The 17,787-nt window shown below is 46.6% G+C and overlaps 1 long non-coding RNA gene across 1 annotated transcript; it reads left to right on the forward strand.

The window, feature by feature from the left end:
* The first annotated feature begins 6,300 nt into the window (after window positions 1-6,300).
* LOC141370388 (uncharacterized) lies at window positions 6,301-17,374 on the forward strand. The gene is made up of 3 exons (XR_012374382.1): window positions 6,301-6,502; window positions 16,690-16,883; window positions 16,983-17,374. It is a non-coding gene; the product is annotated as an uncharacterized lncRNA (long non-coding RNA).
* Window positions 17,375-17,787: the final 413 nt, after the last annotated feature.

The raw sequence follows: 17,787 nt of genomic DNA on the forward strand, positions 1-17,787 counted from the left end.
GTCACGGGTCCACTTTTTGGCCATGGAAGTGAAGAGCAGCCTGGGAGACCTTCTAAGATCAAGGGGGGAATATCTGACAGAAGGAAAATCCACATGAAGTTACAAGAAGCAATAGAGTGGGTGCTGGGCAGGCAGAAACACAGATGTCTACTCTTGGAGATCCTCCAGAGTGGGAGGCGAGATTATTTATGAGGGAGTTCCTTGTCCCCACTGTCATAAAAACAAACACTAAGCTCTCTCACCCTCAGTCCCATAGAGTGAGGTGGGGAATGGTGAGGGGGGGGTCCTAATAAATGAGGTCTGTACAACTTTGCCTTCCTCTCTGAGAACAATTTTGAAGAAAAACTTTGCCTTGTTAGGCATATTGCAGTATATTCCAGTGGGCAAAAACTTAAACAAAAAATCTTCTCGCTAGGAAATGGAGGCCCACCTTACATTTCAACGTAATAAGTTCTATTTTTACATATATAGCAGCTTTGTTGAGATATAGTTCCCATACCATAAAATCCACCTTTCTAAAGTTCACAATTCAGTGGTTTTTAGTATTCACAGAGCTGTGCAACCATCACCACTGTCTAAATTTAGAACGTTTTCACCACTCCAGAAAGAAACCCTGTATTCATTGGCAGTCACTCCCCCATTTCCCCCTAGTTCCCACTAATCTCCTTTCTGTTTCTATAGATCTGCCTATTGTGGACATTTTGTATAAATTGAATCATAAAATATATGGTCTTTTATGAGTCTTTTAGTTCAATTAGTGTAATGTTTTCCAATGTCATCCACGTTATTGCATGAATTTGTACTTCATTCCTTTTTATGGCTGGTTAATGTTCCACCATATAAGCACACCACATTTTCATTTTCCATCCATCAGCTGATGGACATTTGGGTTGTTTCCACTTTTTAGCTGTTATAGATAATGCCTTTATAAGCATTCTTGAACAAGTTTTTGTGTGGATATATGCCTCCAATTCTCTTGGATATATACCCAGGTGTGGAATTGCTGGGTTTTGTAATAACTCCATGCTCAACCTTTTGAGGAGCAGTCAGACTATTTTCTAAAACAGCTGTGTCATTTTACATTCCTACCAGCAGCATATGAGGGTTGTGATTTCTCCACATTCTCACCAATACCTGTTATTGCCTTTTATATTGTAGCCGTCTAGTGGGATGAAACAATACCCACCAGTAGCTTTCATTTGTGTTTCCTTAGTGGTTAATGACCTTGAGCATCTTTTCTTGTAATTGGCAGTGTGTATGTTTTCTTTGGAGAAATGTCTGTTCAGATCTTTCCCCCCTTTTTAAATTAGGTTATTTGTCTTTTTTTTTTTTTAAGATTTTATTTATTTATTTGTGAAAGAGAAGAGAGAGCACAAGCAGGGGGAGCGGCAGGCAGGGGGAGAAGCAGGCTCCCGATGTGGGGCTCGATCCCAGGACTCTGGTATCATGACCTGAGCCGAAGGTAGACACTTAACCGACAGAGCCACCCAGGCATCCCAGTTATTTGTCTTTTTATTATTGAGTTGTAAGAGTTCTTTATAGAGGGCACCTGGGTGGCTCAGTCGTTAAGCGTCTGCCTTCGGCTCAGGTCATGATCCCAGGGTCCTGGGATCGAGTCCTGCATCGGGCTCCCTGCTCGGCGGGAAGCCTGCTTCTCCCTCTCCCACTGCCCCTGCTTGTGTTCCCTCTCTCGCTCTCTCTCTGTCAAATAAATAAAATCTTTAAAAAAAAAAAAAAAGAGTTCTTTATAGACCCTGGATACTAGAACCTCACCAGAGATATGGCTTACAAATTTTTTCCATTCTGTGGATTGTATTTTCATTTTCTTGATGGTGACCTTTGAGGCCCAAAAGTTTTTAATTTTGATGAAGACGAATTTGTCAAATTTTTGTCCCTTGTGCTTTTGCTGTCATTCCAAGAAATGATTGCCTAACCCAAGATCACAAAGATTTACTTCTAAGTTTTCTTCTAAGAGTTTAACTCTTTCTAAATGAACCTTTTTGAGTCAATTTTTGTGTATGGTGTGAGGTAGGGTCTAACTTCATTGTTTTTCTTATGGATAGCCAATTGTCCCACATCTTTAGCTGAAAAGGCTATTCTTTCACCACCAAATTGTCTTGACACCCTTATAAGATCAATTGACCATAAATATGTTTGTTTTTGGACTGCCAGTTCTATTCCATTGATCTGTCTATCCTTATGCCAGTACAACACGAACTGTCTTCATTACTATAGCTTAATAAGGTATGAAATCTGGAAGTGTGAGTCCTCCAAATTTGCTCTTCTTTTTCAAGATTCTTTGTCTAATTTGGGTCCTTTGCATTTCCATATGACTTTTAGGACCAGCTTCCCAATTTCTGTAAAAAAAAAAAAAAAAAGCTAGCTGTGGGACACCTGGTTAGCTCAGTCAGTTAAGTGTCTGACTTCGGCTCAGGTCATGATCTTGGGGTCCTGGGGTCTCAGCAGGGAGTCTGCTTGCCCTCTCCCTCTGCCCCTTCCCCCGCTTGTGTGCGTGCGCTCTCTCTGTCTCAAATAAATAAAATCTTAAAAAAAAAAAAAGTAGGGGCGCCTGGGTGGCTCAGTTGCTTAGGCGACTGCCTTCGGCTCAGGTCATGATCCTGGAGTCCCGGGATCCAGTCCCACATCGGGCTCCCTGCTGAGCAGGGAGTCTGCTTCTCCCTCTGACCCTCCCCCCTCTCATGCTGTCTCTCTATCTCATTCTATCTCTCAAATAAATAAAATCTTTAAAAAAAAAAAAGTATGGAACCAGAAAAGACTCTGAATAGCCAAAGTAATGTTGAAGAAAATCAAAGCTGGAGGCATCACAATTCTGGACTGCAAGCTGTATTGCAAGGCTGTAATCATCAAGGTAGTATGGTACTGGGGCCCCTGGGTGGCTCAGTCATTAAGCATCTGCCTTCGGCTCAGGTCATGATCCCACGGTCCTGGGATCGAGGCCCGTGTCAGGCTCCCTGCTCAGCGGGAAGCCTGTTTCTCCCTCTCCCACTCCCCCTGCTTGTGTTCCCTCTCTCGCTGTGTCTCTCTCTGTCAAATAAATAAATAAAATCTTTAAAAAAAAAAAAGTTAAAAATAGAACCACCCTCCGACCCAGCAATTGCACTGCTAGGTATTTATCCAAAGGATACAAAAATAGTGATTTGAAAGGGCACATGCACCCCAGTGTTTATAGCAGCAATGTCCACAATAGCCAAATTACTGAAAGAGCCCAGATGTCCAACAACAGATGAATGGATAAAGAAAATGTGGTATATGTCTACAATGGAATATTACTCAGCCATCAAAAGAATGAAATCTTGCCATTTACAATGACATGGATGGAACTAGAGGGCATTATGCTAAGTGAAGTAAGTCAGAAAAAGATAAATACCATATGATTTCAATCATATATGCAATTTAAGAAACAAAACAGATGAACATGGGAAGGGAAGGAAAAATAAAATAAGATGAAAACAGGGAGGCAAACCATAAGAGACTCTTAACTGTAGGGAACGAACTGAGGGTTGCTGGAGGGGAGGTGGTTGGGGGGATGGGGTAACTGGGTGATGGGCATTAAGGAGGGCACTTGATGGAATAAGCACTGGGTGTTATACACAACTGATGAATGACTAAATTCTACCCCTGAAACTAATAATACACTATATGTTAACTAAATTGAATTTATTTTTTTGAACATTTAACATGTTTAATTTTAATTCCAGTATAGTTAGCATACAGTGTTATATTAATTTCAGGTGTACAATATAATGATTCAGCAATTCCATCCATCACCAGTGCTCATCATAAGTGCACTCTCTAATCCCCATTACCTATTTTGCCCATCCTCCCTCCAGCTCCCCTCTGGTAACCACCAGTTTTTTCCCTATAGTTAAGAGTCTGTTTCTTGGTTTGCCTCGCTCTCTTTTTTTCCTTTGCTTGTTTGTTTTGTTTCTTAAATTCCACACATGAGTGAAATCATGTGAAATCATATGGTACCTGTCCTCTGACTGACTTATTTCACCCAGGATTACACTCTCTAGCTCCATCCGTGTCATTGCAAATGGCAAGATTTCACTCCTTTTTATAGCTGAACAATGTTCCATTGTATAAACATACCACATCTTCTTTATCCATTCATCTATAGATGGACACTTGGGCTGCTTCCATAATTTGGCTATTGTTAATAATGCTGTTATAAACATTGGGGTGCGTGTATCTCTTTGAATTCGTGTTTTTGTATTTTTTATAAAGATTTCATTTATTTATTTTAGAGAGAGCATGAGTGACTAAATTGAATTTAAATTAAAAAGAAATTTTTAAAAAGCCACCTTTAAATATATCTATTGATATCTATCTTTTGATAGAGATTATGTTGAATCGTAGATCAATTTGGGGAGTATTGTTATCTTAACAATATATTAAGATAATTAAGATAATGTTAACATGTTCTGATCCACGAACATGGGATTCCTTTCCATTTATTTAGGTCTTCTTTAATTTCTTCTAATAATGTGTTGTAATTTTCAGTGTACTTATCTTTCACTTCTTTTGGTAAATATATTCCTAAGTATTTCATTCTTTTCTTAATGTTACTGTAAATTGAATTGTTTTCTTTATTTCATGTTCAGATTGTTCGTTGCTAGTGTATAGAAATATCATTGATTTTTGTATATTGTATTTTGGGGTTTGGTTTTTTTTTTAAGATTTTACTTATTTATTTGACAGAGAGAGAGATAGAGCACAAGCAGGCAGAGAGGCAGGCAGAGGCAGAGGGAGAGAGAGAAGCAGGCCCCCGGCCAAGTGGGGAGCCTGACATGGGGCTTGACCTGGGATCATGGCCCAAGCTGAAGGCAGACACCCAACTGACTGAGTCACCCAGGCACTCCATTTTTGTATATTGTATTTTATATTCTGCAACCTTGCTGATCTTATTCATTAATTTCTAATAGTTTGTGTGTATGTTCATGTGAATTCAGAATTTTCTCTTTACAAGATCAAATCACATATGAACAGATAATTTTATTTCTTCCTGTCTAATTGGGGTGCTCTTATTCTGTTTTCTTGCCTAATTGCCCTTGCTAGAACCTTCAGTATACTGTTGAATAGAGTTGGTGAGAGCAGACATCCTTGTCTTATTTCTAATCTTAGGGGTAAAGCTTTCAGTCTTTCAACACTAAGTTTAATGCTAGATGTGGAGTTTTTGTAGATGTTCTTTATCAAGTTGAGGAAGTTCACTTCTGTTCCTGGTTTGTTGAATTTTTTTTTTTTCCATGAAAGGGTGTTGGACTTTTTCAAATACTTGTTCTCCATCTATTGAGTTGACCATGTGGTTTTGTTACAATACAAATACAATACAAACACAATCTTGTATTACATTGGTTTTCAAGTATTAAACCCATCTTGCATTCCTGGAATAAGTCCCACTTGGATATGTATAATCCTTTTTATATGTTGCTAGGTTTGTTCTGCTAGCATTTTGTTGAGGATGCTAGCGTCTACATTCATAAGCAATATTGATATATAGTTTTCTTTTGATGTCTTTGTCTAGTTTTAGCATCTAGATAATACTGGACTGCTTTGGAAAGTATTCTCTACTATACTATTTTTCTGGAAGAGTGTGAAGGATGGATATTATTCTTTAAACACTTCGTAGAATTCAGTAAAGCCTTTTAGGCTTAAATTTTTGTTTGTGGGATGTTTTAAAAATACCACAGCAACCTACTTCTTTTAGGTCTATTCAGATTATCTATTTCTTGAACTAGTTTCAGTAGTTTGTCTCTTTCTAAGGATTTGTCCATTTTATCTAGGTCACCTAATCTGATAGCATGTAGTTATTCATGGTATTCCTTTATAATCTTTTTATTTCTTTAAGATCTATAGTAATGTCCCTTCTTTCATTCCTGATTTTAGTAACAGTCTTCTCTTTTTTCTTGGTCAGTCTAGCTAGAGATTTGTGAACTTTGTTCATCTCTTCAAAGTACCAGCTTTTATTGCATTAATTTTTCTCTTCCTTTTCTAACAATAAGGTGGTTCTTGAGCACTCAGATGATACAAGCTGCTTGGGTCAGGGGAAGCTCAGACTGTGACTATTTCTTTGAGCAGCTGGATTCAGACTCAGCTGCTTATCTATTTCCCTCTAAATCAGGGGTCCCTCTATTTCAGTGTCTCCCTCACCCCCATAATCCCTGCAGTGATGTGACAAAGAAGACAGAAACCACACTATTACTTGGGGGCTATGAGGGACAAAATTCCATGAAATCCACAAAGACTTCTTAAACAAGCTCTCTGGAAGGGGGACGGGGATGAGTATCCAGGAGCAGCTTCCGACTTCTCTAAGCTCACAGCCTAGTCGGGGAGACACACATGTGCACAACCAACTTGACCCCAGGCTAAACTACAATGAAGGCTGTGATCGAGAGTGAGCAAATGCCCAACGGAGGACACAGGGTTGGAGGGCAATCAATCTATCTAGAAGAATCAGGGAACAGAGGAGTTGTCATTTGAGGTAAGTCTTGAAGTATAGTAGGATTTGAAGGAAAAAAGACAAAGAAGGGAGGGGAGATTCTTCAGTCAGAGAGAAGCTCACAAGCTAAGGCAGGGAATGGTAGAAAGTCGGGCCTGGCAGGAGCACAGCATTCTGGAGACGGAAAGAGTCTGGACAGAAAAGCTAGGGCCGGACTTTGGAGGTGGCTAAAGGATGTGCTGTGGAGCTAGAACTTTATCCTTAAGAAACCTGGAGCCCACCGCAGGGCACTGAGCAGGAGGATGACATGACCAGCCTTTCCAGCCTTTGTTGGAACTTGTGGCTGTAAGAGAAACCTAAGTTGGTTTACTCAGGCTGTCTGGTGCCATCCATACCTACAGAAGCAAGCAGAGACAGCTGCCTTTACCACTGTTGATCACACCCTCCTTGGGACTCCCCACTCCCTAAGCGTCATGGCACAGTACTTCCCTGATTACTTTCTACAACCCCGGCTGCTGCTTCTCAGTCTCCTTAGCAGGCTCCTCTTCTTGTGCACATCTTCTGTTGGTGCTCCTCAGAGTTCTGTTCTAGATGCTTTTGTCTTCTCACTGGACCACCTTCCCTTGGAGATCTTGTACGTTTGCCATGGCGTCAATGACCAACTATGGACTGGGAAATCCCAAATCTATGTGTAACTTTCTCAGACCTCTCTCCTAATTTAGATCCATCAGATCTACCTATCCACTGGACATCTCCATTTAGCTGCTGTGTTCTTTAAAATTAGATCCAGATGTGAGTAGATAGAAAACCTCAAGTAAAATGGCCCAAACAAAATAGGAGTTTATGTTTCATTCAGATAAATGGAATCTCCAGGTATTAAGTCCAGGCCCGGTATGGCAGCCTGGGAGTCATATCTCTGAAATCTGTCCCTTTGTCTCTATCCCCAAGCGACCATTCTCCTCCAGGTCAACTGCAGCAGCTCTGCCATTCTTGCCCCTCTCAAATGCATTCTCACCATCTACACTGTCCAACATGGTAGCCGCTAGACACATGGTGCTATTGAACGCTCGGAACATGGTTCGTCCAAATTGAGATGCACTGTAAGTGTAAAATACACACTGGATTATGAAAAAAAATGTAAAATATCTTAAGATTTCTCTATTGATTATATGTTAAATGATAGTATTTTTATATATTAAACAAAATATATTATTTTTAAAAGTTTTAACTTTTCTTTTTACATTTCTAATGTGGCAACTAGAAAATTTTAAAATACATATGTGGCTCACATTTGTGGTTCTCCTCACGTTTCCACTGAAGAGCACTGCTCCACACCAAAACAGATCTTTCTAAAACACAAATCTGAACAAGTCACACATCTTCTTAAATCCTGTCAGGGGCTTAACCATTGTTTTTAGGATAAAGTACATTCCACTCCGTACGGTTCCCAAGGCTTCATGACCCAGCCCCAGCCTCACCCTCCAGCCTTATCTTTTATCACCCCCCTCCTCCCCGACCCTTTGCACGCTGGACTCCAGCCCTGCATACTTCTTACGGTTTCGCTCTTTTTTTTTTTTTTTAAGATTTTATTTATTTGACAGAGAGAGCACAAGCAAAGGGAGCGAGAGGGAGAAGCAGCCTCCCTGCTGAGCAAGGAGCCCAATGTGGGACTCGATCCCAGGACCCTGGGATCACGACCCGGGGCCAAAGGCATCCGCTTAACCGACTGAGCCACCCAGGCGTCCCCTTCTTTCGGTTTCTTAAATGTACCAGGTGCTCTCTAGGCTCTTGGCCTTCACACATGCTATTCCACGTCTGGAGCACTCCTTCTCCTCTTGGGTTCTTAATGTGCCACTCATCTTTCCATCTTCAGCTTAGACATCTCTTCTCCAAGGCCTTCCCAGTTACGCTGTTTCTCTGAGCACCCTGTACGTCTCTATCTTGACCTCACTCTAACCCACTCTCAGCCAGCAGTTATGCCAGCTGTGTCCTTTTCCAGACTAATTAGAATCTTGCCTGTCACATTCACTGTGGTATCCAGAGGAAAGGCTGACATGTGGCCAGTAGTCAGCCAACAAGTATTTGTTGAGTCAATGAATGAATCAATGAATGACTCACCCCAAAGCCAGATAAACAAAGTTTCAGAGAGCAGTGCCGGACCAGATGACTTCTAAGTCTCAAAGAAATGGTCACCTAGTGACCATGAGGTTCCCAGTCTGGGGAGTGAGGCAAAGGGAAACTTGCAACACATTGTCCTGTCTCCAGTCCTGCTCCAGGCCTGCACTGGCTCATTTACGGAGACGCAGGCCCACCGCTGTCTCTTCCTCTTCCCAGGAAGGGCAAATAGTGCTTTCCTCCCAGGAAAGCTCCCTGGCATGTGGCCCAACATTTTTCAGAAAGAGCTGTGTTGAGGATTCTCACCAGAAATGAGCTTCCTCCCGGGCGGGGGTGGGGTGGGGTAAGTAGGAATGGGGGAAAGGGGTGAGAAAGGCACCCATTTTGCGTCGCTGCCTACCTAGCACCAGGAGAATGGATGTGCATGTTGCTAATAAAGTGCGAGCCTCTCTGTGGGGATTTTCTTTGAGGAGACGGGAGGTGAAGGAGATGGGGAGATGGGGACACAGAACTGAAGGCAGGGAAGTACTTGGAGTCACGAAGCCAGAGAGGGGGTACCTGGGTTTCCATGACTAATTTGCTGTGTGACCCGAAACAAGTCACATGGCCCTCTCTGGGCCTCAATTCCTTATCTACAATCAAAAGAATCAGCTTTCTGCCCCTTTGGAAGGGTTGTTGTAAGCATGATAGAGGCACCTGACTGGCTCAGTTGGTGGAGTGTGTGACTCTTGATCTCGAGCCCCATGTTGGGCATGGAGCCTACTTTAAACAAAAATTAAAAATAAATAAATAAAAATTAAAAGCTTTACTTAAAAAAAGAAGAGTGGAAGGCAATAATGGACGTAAATGGGTTTTGAAAATACAAGCATCAGAGTAAAACTACCATGCACAGGCAAGGTTTTTCAGCTATTGTTCTATTTGGGCAGGAGATGTACACAGTTGTGGCAATGAGGCTGGGAGTTCTGGGTGAGAACCTACGTTCTCTCACCCAAAGTGAGTCTACATGAAGGCAGAGCGGGAAAACTTCCTCTTAGCCATGGAGCCTGATCTGCCTATTGGGCCTTGGGCCAGAAAAGCTGAATCCTGAATAGAGCCTTGAGGAAAGTGGGCCCAGCAGGGCACCTCAAGGCCCTGAAAAAAAGCACAGTCCCCTTGTGGCCTCCCTCACCACTTCTGACACATTCAGGAGAGCACGAAGGCACACACACATACACACACACACACCCTTCGTAGATGACACCCACACTCCAGGTCCTCTGCCCAGTGCCCTGAACCTCAGAGCTTCCTGTTACCCCTTCTCAACTTGGAAGGACCCCCAGTGGATTGACCCTGCCCTTAGCCCAGCTAGAGACCACCCCTGCCACGGACCGCTCCATGTGGAGTCCCTGATCCCCAAGGAGTCCATCCAGCACAGAAACGGTGGCTAGAGTCCCCTCTGAGCTAACGGAGTGGGTCTTGAAGGTGGGCTGCGCACTGGAGGCCCTCACTCTCGGGGTAGACCCCGCGCCCGGCAAAGCTATCCCTCACAAGTTTTATTATTCTCTTCTCTCTCTTCCTTTCATAACGATGTCAGTTCACACAAAGCAATCAGGGATACCTGCAGTTCCCAACCTGGAGAACTGAAAACATTCCCCAGCATGCCGCCAGTGTGAAGAAGCTCTGTAATTAGAGACGGGCAAGGGTTTGTGTTCCTGACCTCACTCATCGATGAAACACTTCCGTCCCCTTCACTTCCCATGGCGCCTTTATCAAGGAAGTGTGAAGCTGGGCCCTTCAGAAAAGTGAGTTCCGACTCCCTACTCCCCCATGGGCAGACGCTAGACCTCACCATGATTCAAATCCATTGTCATGTCTTCATTCCTTCATCCAACACACATTTAATGGCCCCCTGCCATGTTCCAGCACAGGCACACACCTAGTGTGACCCAACCCCAACCGCTGAAGAGACCATCGTTTAGGAAGGAAGTTAAGGTATATGATGTAAATAGCTCCAGTAAAAAAACCAAAAAGTGATGTGTGATAAGGAAAGTGCAGGCAAAATCCTAGGTAAGAGGAAGATAATTTGGGGAAGGGTAGCTGTTTCTTGATAGGCAATATAGTGCAGCGGCTGACAGTATAGACCCTGGGACAACAGACCTGGGTTCAAATCCTGTCTTTGCCACCCTCTAACTATGTAGCCCCAGAGAGAAATGAGGAGAATTTTGAGGTTCTTGTGAAGATCAATTGCGGGGTCCAGCTATACTCAGGGAAAGTGGCATAGAACGTGGGTTTGCTGCATGTGTGGAACCAGAAGGTAAGGCATTCTAGAATGATAGGGCCACAGGAAGGAAATGTGGTGCTTGTGTGGAATTCCTTTTAGCTACAACATAGGCTGTGAAAAGGGAAGAAAAAGAGATGAGATTGGTAAATTCGGTTGGGGTTAAACTTTGGAACACTGGATGCCAAAATGAACGTAAGAAGTAGAATGAAGTAGGGCAGAGTGCCCACCTAGCCCCAAGCAGTGGCCCTCATCTTTAGAGCCATGTTCAATTGGGCCAAACTTCAGGGTCTCCAAAGTGGGGAGCCAGCCCTTGGGTCTTGGTGCATTGACCTGTCTCCTGGATTCTGCCCACCTAAAAAGACCATTTCCAACCTCTCTAGCAAACAGCCCTGGAAACAGGGCCAAAGAAGAGCCTTCATTTTCTTTCACAAAGACACACGGACATGGGCATCTCTGCCAATCTGAAGGCTGGCGTTGGGGCACAAAGGATGGGAGACACCTCTGGAGAAGTGGCTGATGGGAACAGAGGTGGGAATGGAGAGTGGATTCAGCCAGGAGAAGCTGAGCAGGCTCATAATCACTATCGTTAGCCTCTGTTTTGCTCTGGGGTTACACATAACCCCCTCCATGCCATGTCGGAGTGGGGCAGGCTGAGAGCAGAGAGTTCATCAAAAACAAAACAAAGGAGAGGCTGCAAAAGGGGCCAGCTTCCCAGAGAGGGATTCCTAGCTCAGCACCACCCCCCAACCCTGGGTTGAGGGGGCCAGACTGGGAGGCCACCTGGTACAGCGCTCAGTGTCCTCACCTGGGGCAATCAGGAGGCCTCAATTCTTGTCCAGCTTGTGTGTCTCTCTTTGTGTGACTTTGGGGAGATCACCTTCCCTTGGTCTCTCTTCCTTCTCAGTAAAACAAAAGGGTTTTCCTGGAAGGATCTCAGAGGTCTTTCACAGCTCAGAAATCGAATGTCTGTACCCAAATTAAACAATGCCCTGCTGTGAAGATTTAGGGTTTCAAGTGTGTCCTAAATATTGGAAGGAACCCAGAACATACAGATGTGAGAAAAGAAACTAGAGGGGTTGTCTGGAGCCCCCAACCGTCAGTGCGCTCAGGGGTGAGGGCTGCAGAAGGGGTAGGGGGCGGAGGAAGAGCCAGGGGAGGGAGAGCCGCCTATCTGAGTACCTGACATCTCAGAGCAAAGGAAGCTAACTGGTAAGAGGATTCTTCCCCCAACTCCAGCCCAGGATCCTGTGGAAAAGCTGCATTATAATCGATAGCCTCGTAAATAAATAAATAGTCAACGCATCCTGTCTCCAGCTCAGGGCTTCTTCAGGAAAATTGAACCTCGCCCCACTTCTGCTCGCTCATTCTGGATTTCTATGGAGGCCTCTAGAGGGAAGGAATTCTTACAGGTCATCTTGGGCATCCCCCTGCCTCGGGGCCAGCTTGCCATCAGTCAGGCCTGCAGGAAAGAATTAGGACGGTAAATCTATAGCTAACATACCCACCACGCTTCCCCCCACATAGAACAAAACAGTGTTGTTTTAAGCTATCTACACTGTATGCAGTTCCTTTCCCCCAGCACTGACAATTGGGGTTTAATTGTCTCAGGGAGGAACTCAGGCCTCAGAAGCGGTCAGTGATCCAAACTCCCAGCTCTGGTTTGTCTATCTCACAACTAGCCGACGGAGCTCTGGCTGCCTGGAAAGTGGCAAAGGACTCATTCTCTGGTATTTTCTAAGAGGCGAGCATGGCCAGTAGCACAGTTTAGTGGACTCGTAAAGCTGGTTACTCATTTGCAAGGCCGCATTAATGAACTCCCCCGAAATATGGGGAACGTGTCTACACAATAGACTTCCTACCCTAAGAAGAGACTATGAATTGCAGCACACCAACCTTCAGTCAGCTCTTCAGGGTCCAAAGAGTCCACAAGAAATGATTTGGCCCGGCTCTCTCCCTCTGAGCAGCCCCCAAGATCCAGCCCTGAAGTTGATGGGCCTCGGGTCTGATGTAGGGCAGCCGGGTCTGGCCCGGGGCTTCCTGCTCTCCCCACAGCAGGGGCTGGGGCTGGGGCTGGCGCTGAGCAGCCACACGGCTTGTGGCTGCCACCAGAGAGGAACTGGCAGCAGACACAGCAGACTCTGTTTTCTTTGCAGGCTGGGGGTAACTAGAGGAAGCTGAGAATTCCTCTGCTCTGCTCTGCCTCGGCAGGAAGAGGGGAGCAGGGAAGGCCAGTGGGCTCTGCTTCCAAAGGAGGAATTGTTCAACTCCTAGAATTAAGTGAAGTTGCGCAGGCCAAAGATGGACGGGGAAGACAAGCGTAGGGCCCCATGGTGTCCCTGGGGAGGGTGTCAGGAGCCTGGGTCCCCTTTCTGGAGTTGCTCTGGGGCGATGGTGGGAGCTAACATTCATCAAATGCTTGCTCTATGCCAGGCACTGTGCTAAGAACTCTTGTCCCGCGAAGGCAGTGGGTATAAGGGCTGGGAACAGGGCCTAGGTGACACAGGACTGGGTCCAAACCTAACTCTGCTACTCACTAGCTCTGTGACCTTGAGTGAGTTATTTAACCCCTCTATACCTCAATTACTTCATTAATAAAATGGGAATAACAGTACCTATCTGATAAAGTCATTTGAAGATTAAGTGCATTTACATACAAAAGCTCTTAACACAGCATCTGCCATGGAGCAAGGTAAGTTTTTGCCGTTATTACTTTGTTGAATCCTCACATAAAGCTCTGGGGAGCTATTAATCTGAGGCTCAAAGAAGTCTAATGACTTGCCCGAGGTCCCAGGTCCGTTTGACAGACAGCCTGGGTGCCCTCCTAAGATCCTCTCTCTCTCTCTCTCTCCCCCCCGCTCAGGGGAAGCAGCTTAGAACCCGCCAGCCCCCACCCAGGCCCACTCCTGTCTGTAAAGTCCACGGCTGCTTCAGCAGCTGCAGGAACAAAGATGGATCTCTACCCTGCCTGTGGGGCCTGGCATGCCTCTTGGCGGGGGGGGGGGGGGGGAGTGGGTTGGGGCTGGGGGTGTCCAAACCACCGACCGGGGGAGCCTTCCAGACACCCCACACCGCACCACGGCCCCAGGGCCTCCCCTGGAGCCTCCCACCTTCCGGCACAGTCTCCCCTCCTCGTGCAAGATGCCGGCTGCCAGACTGGAGGGATCAACAAACCGGCGCTCTGGCCCAGCGCTGAGCCGGCTGGCTGCTCCCCGCCCCCCGCAATCCGCAGTGCACAGTCGCTGCGTTCCCCTGCCAACTTGGCAGCGCAGCTCTGCTGTTACTATCAACACCTCCGAGGGAGAGAGAGAGGAGTGCGTTCTGATCGCCTGGCGCACCGAGCAGCAAATTTCGCGCCGGAGCCAGCCCTGGAATGTCTCCCACGCTCCCGGGGCTCCTGGTGGGGAAGGAAAGGTGCGCCTGACCGCAGAGGCCCCGGCTGCAAGCCAGCCTCCAGCAGGGGGTCTGGGCCCACCAAGGCCGCAGCCCCCCAGGAGCAGGCAGCTGAGAGAGAAAGGGCTGCAGGGGGAGGGGTGCCGTGAGGCCAGGCCAGTGCACTGGAGGGGTGTCAGCCTCACCCCAGCGCTTGCCCCGGGGTGGGAGTGGGGGTGGTAGCTCAATTCCTGACATGGTTGGCCGGGACTGGGGGGCAGCCTATGGCCAGGATAGAAGAAACAGGTCTTTCTTTCTGCGGACTGGGAAGTCCTGGAAGGTGTGGACCATGCCTCCTGTCTTCCATCTTTCTTGGACTCATGTGCAGAGCTCTTGCCCCCCTTGTAGGATTGGATTGGGAGCCCCTAAGGGACCACATTTTCCCACCGAATGGAAACTTCTCACAGACAGAAGCCACATTTCCTTTTCCCAACCCTCTCCCCCAGGCTCTCCAGCCCTGCCCCATGGGCTCCCTAAAGCAGCCGAGGCCCCCCTCAGCTCCTGCCAGAGTCCTGGGGCCCCACTGGGAAGAAGAAAGAACCCATATTTCCAGGGACCCAGTGCTCCACCTCCAGCAAGGCCCACCCACAGCCCCAGGTCTGTGGCCAGTCATCTGCCCCTGACATGACCCAGGGTGGTCACTGTGCAGCCTCTTCCAGGAAGGATTTGCTTTCCCAGCTTTCTGGCTGCTTGGGAAGGGAATACCTTTGTGTCCTGCTTTTGGCATCAACAAAAGTGGTAGGTTCAGGGGAAACTTCCTGACCCTTATACCACCCAGCCAGCTGGTCTACCCAAGGATGAGCTGTATGCTCCCACTCTTCATGTGCTACCTGCCTGTCTCCCCTGTAATGTAGCAATAACTTTTCATAACTCCCTGGGACACAGCTGATGGTGATAAAGACATGCAGATGATGCTTATGTTTCTAGGGGTGTGCCTGGCACTTGGAATCAGTATGTTTTCCTTCCTTCTTTCCTACTCGCCTACCTCCCTACCCCCTTCCCTCATTTCTTTCTCTGCTCCTTCCAGGAGTCGTTCTCCCAGATATGAGACCAATCCTAAGACCATCTCTATTCCCTGCTCCACAAGCCTAAAACCACCAAGAGAGACACAGCCACCTATCTGGTGAAGAACCCCCCACCCCCCAGGTCCAGAAGGCCAGCTGGCTTTCCAGGGCCAGGAAACAGGAAAAGAGAATTCATTCAGTGAGTCAGGATGTAAATAAGCCACAAGAGGCTGCGCCATTCCGGGCTGCACCTGTGAGCATCCCTCGGCTGAAGCCGTGTCAGCGTTTCCATGACAAACTCATATTTCTGGATGCCTCTCTTCCAGCTTCAAGAGCATGCCTTGTGCTGAGACCTGACACCGAAAAATGCGTTCATCGTGCTTTTTTCCCCCTAAAAAGGATTGCACACTCTAAAAATCCACCTGCTCGTGATATCTATTTGCTTTTCTTTCTGAGAGTTTTGTGGATATTCTATTTGTATGGTAGATGTGCAAGCAAATGATAATACACATGGGAGTTCTGGGGCAGAGAGCATCCATGGCCCAGCGTACGGCACAGTAAGATGTCCCCCCTCCCTCCCTAAAACAGCTCTCACACCCACTTGCCTGTCCCAAAGCCTGAAATTCTACCATCAGAGACTTACTGCTTTTGAACTTATCCATCCCTAAGAGTCTACTGTGACAAAGCACCAACCCCTAAAAGGGACAAAGCTGCCATCTGATGAGAGGTTAGCAAAAGAACCATGAGGCATCAGGAAAAGTGGCGAAAGGGTAGGAGAGCCCTAAAAAAGTAGATGAGAGCCATCCAAGATATGTTCCCTATTTTACAGGTTTGCTAGGCCTGCTTATTGGAGTGCGCACACACGCGTGTGCAAATACACACACACAGTACTCTTTATGTACAGCGGTTGTTCCAAAAATCTAAGTGGTATTCAGATTCACCTGGCAATGCTTCCAAAAATGCAGGTGCCCAGGCCCTGCCCCGGATATATCCAATGAGCCTTTCTAGGGCTGGAGAAGAGCCCAAGACTTTGCATTACAGGGAAGCATCCGGGTGTGCTGCTGATCAGTCAGGTTTAGAAACCACTGCTATAAAGGATAGAGCACCAGGAGAGAAAACAGAACACCAAGTCTGGGCAACAGCATGCTGTTTCCTGAGGGACCCTGGGTCCGGCACTCTGTGAACCTGGGGGCAACATGTGAGACCCAGCTCCCATGACCCGTATGAGGCAGTGTGTTCTAGAATGCCCACTGAAAACCAGCAGACGATGCAAATGGTCGTTGTTACCCCAAGCACTCATGGCTTGTAGCATGCTCAGATGCATTTCATGTGTATCCATGGACTTGGGGCTCCTAGAGAGAGGGCAGGTCTGGGCTTCGTCATTCTCCTTCACCTAAGCTCATGTCTGCCTTCACTTCCAGATGGACTCTCTCACCTCAGGACGGCGCCCTGCTCACCTCTCCCAATAGCTTGGCACAGTCCCTGATCACTTAAACGTGATTTTTCCGTCTAACGGGTTTATCCGCTGTCTACGATCTCTCTGATGCCCATCCCTTCTGGGGGAGAAAGAAGGAAGAGGAGTAGTCACTCTGTTTTATGACAAGGGGAAAGCCAGGCAAGTGGGTTTAGAAGGCTTTATACCATTTAAACAGAGCAGTGATTCTTTCCTTTTGAAAACCTGGTGAAAATGTACTCACAAAAATTCCTAATACAGTTTCAGGGACTTCCTGATATTTTTACACGGACCGTCTGGGAGTAAAGAACAGCTGCCCCACATGGCTCTGGCAACCCAAGCCCTTGGAGCTCCTAGAGGGTCACGTTCAAACGCATGAGCATCTTTTCAGTTGTGCCTTTGCTGAATGACGGACTTGTCACCACTCGCCAGCCAGCTGTGAGATGAATTTAACTGACTTTCCCTCCCTCCCCAAGGAAGAGAGTTAAAACCCAGTGACACAGTGACATATCACCTGTGTTGGACAGAATCTTCTCAGACCCAGACTCTGCCTCCCTGTTCCTGTTCCTTCAGCACAGAGGCTAAGCTTCCATAGGGTATCAGGAGGATGGGTGGGCTTTACTGCAAAAACAGAAAACATGGCTCAGACTGGCTTAAGCAATAAAAGGAATCTATTGGTCCATGACAACGATAAAGTTGTTCAGGGTGGGTGGGCTTTTCTGCAGATGGTCTGAGCCGTTTGCTCTGAGTTGTTTTTTTTTTTTAAGATTTTATTTATTTATTTGAGAGAGAGAGAATGAGAGATAGAGAGGACGAAAGGGAAGAGGGTCAGAGGGAGAAGCAGACTCCCTGCTGAGCAGGGAGCCCGATGCGGGACTCGATCCCGGGACTCCAGGATCATGACCTGAGCCGAAGGCAGTCGCTTAACCAACTGAGCCACCCAGGCACCCCAAAGAAATGATTTTATAAATGCTCAGGTTCCAGTCTTGTCCCACACCAGTCCTTGGCAAAAGCCTGAGCCTTCTCAGGAAGGTAAGTGAAAGTGGATTTTCACTTTCTAGAAAGG

The sequence above is a fragment of the Callorhinus ursinus genome, unplaced genomic scaffold (genome assembly GCF_003265705.2).
Source record: "Callorhinus ursinus isolate GAN/ISIS: 27379988/994484 unplaced genomic scaffold, GSC_fseal_2.0 scaffold34, whole genome shotgun sequence".
Taxonomy (NCBI): domain Eukaryota; kingdom Metazoa; phylum Chordata; class Mammalia; order Carnivora; family Otariidae; genus Callorhinus; species Callorhinus ursinus.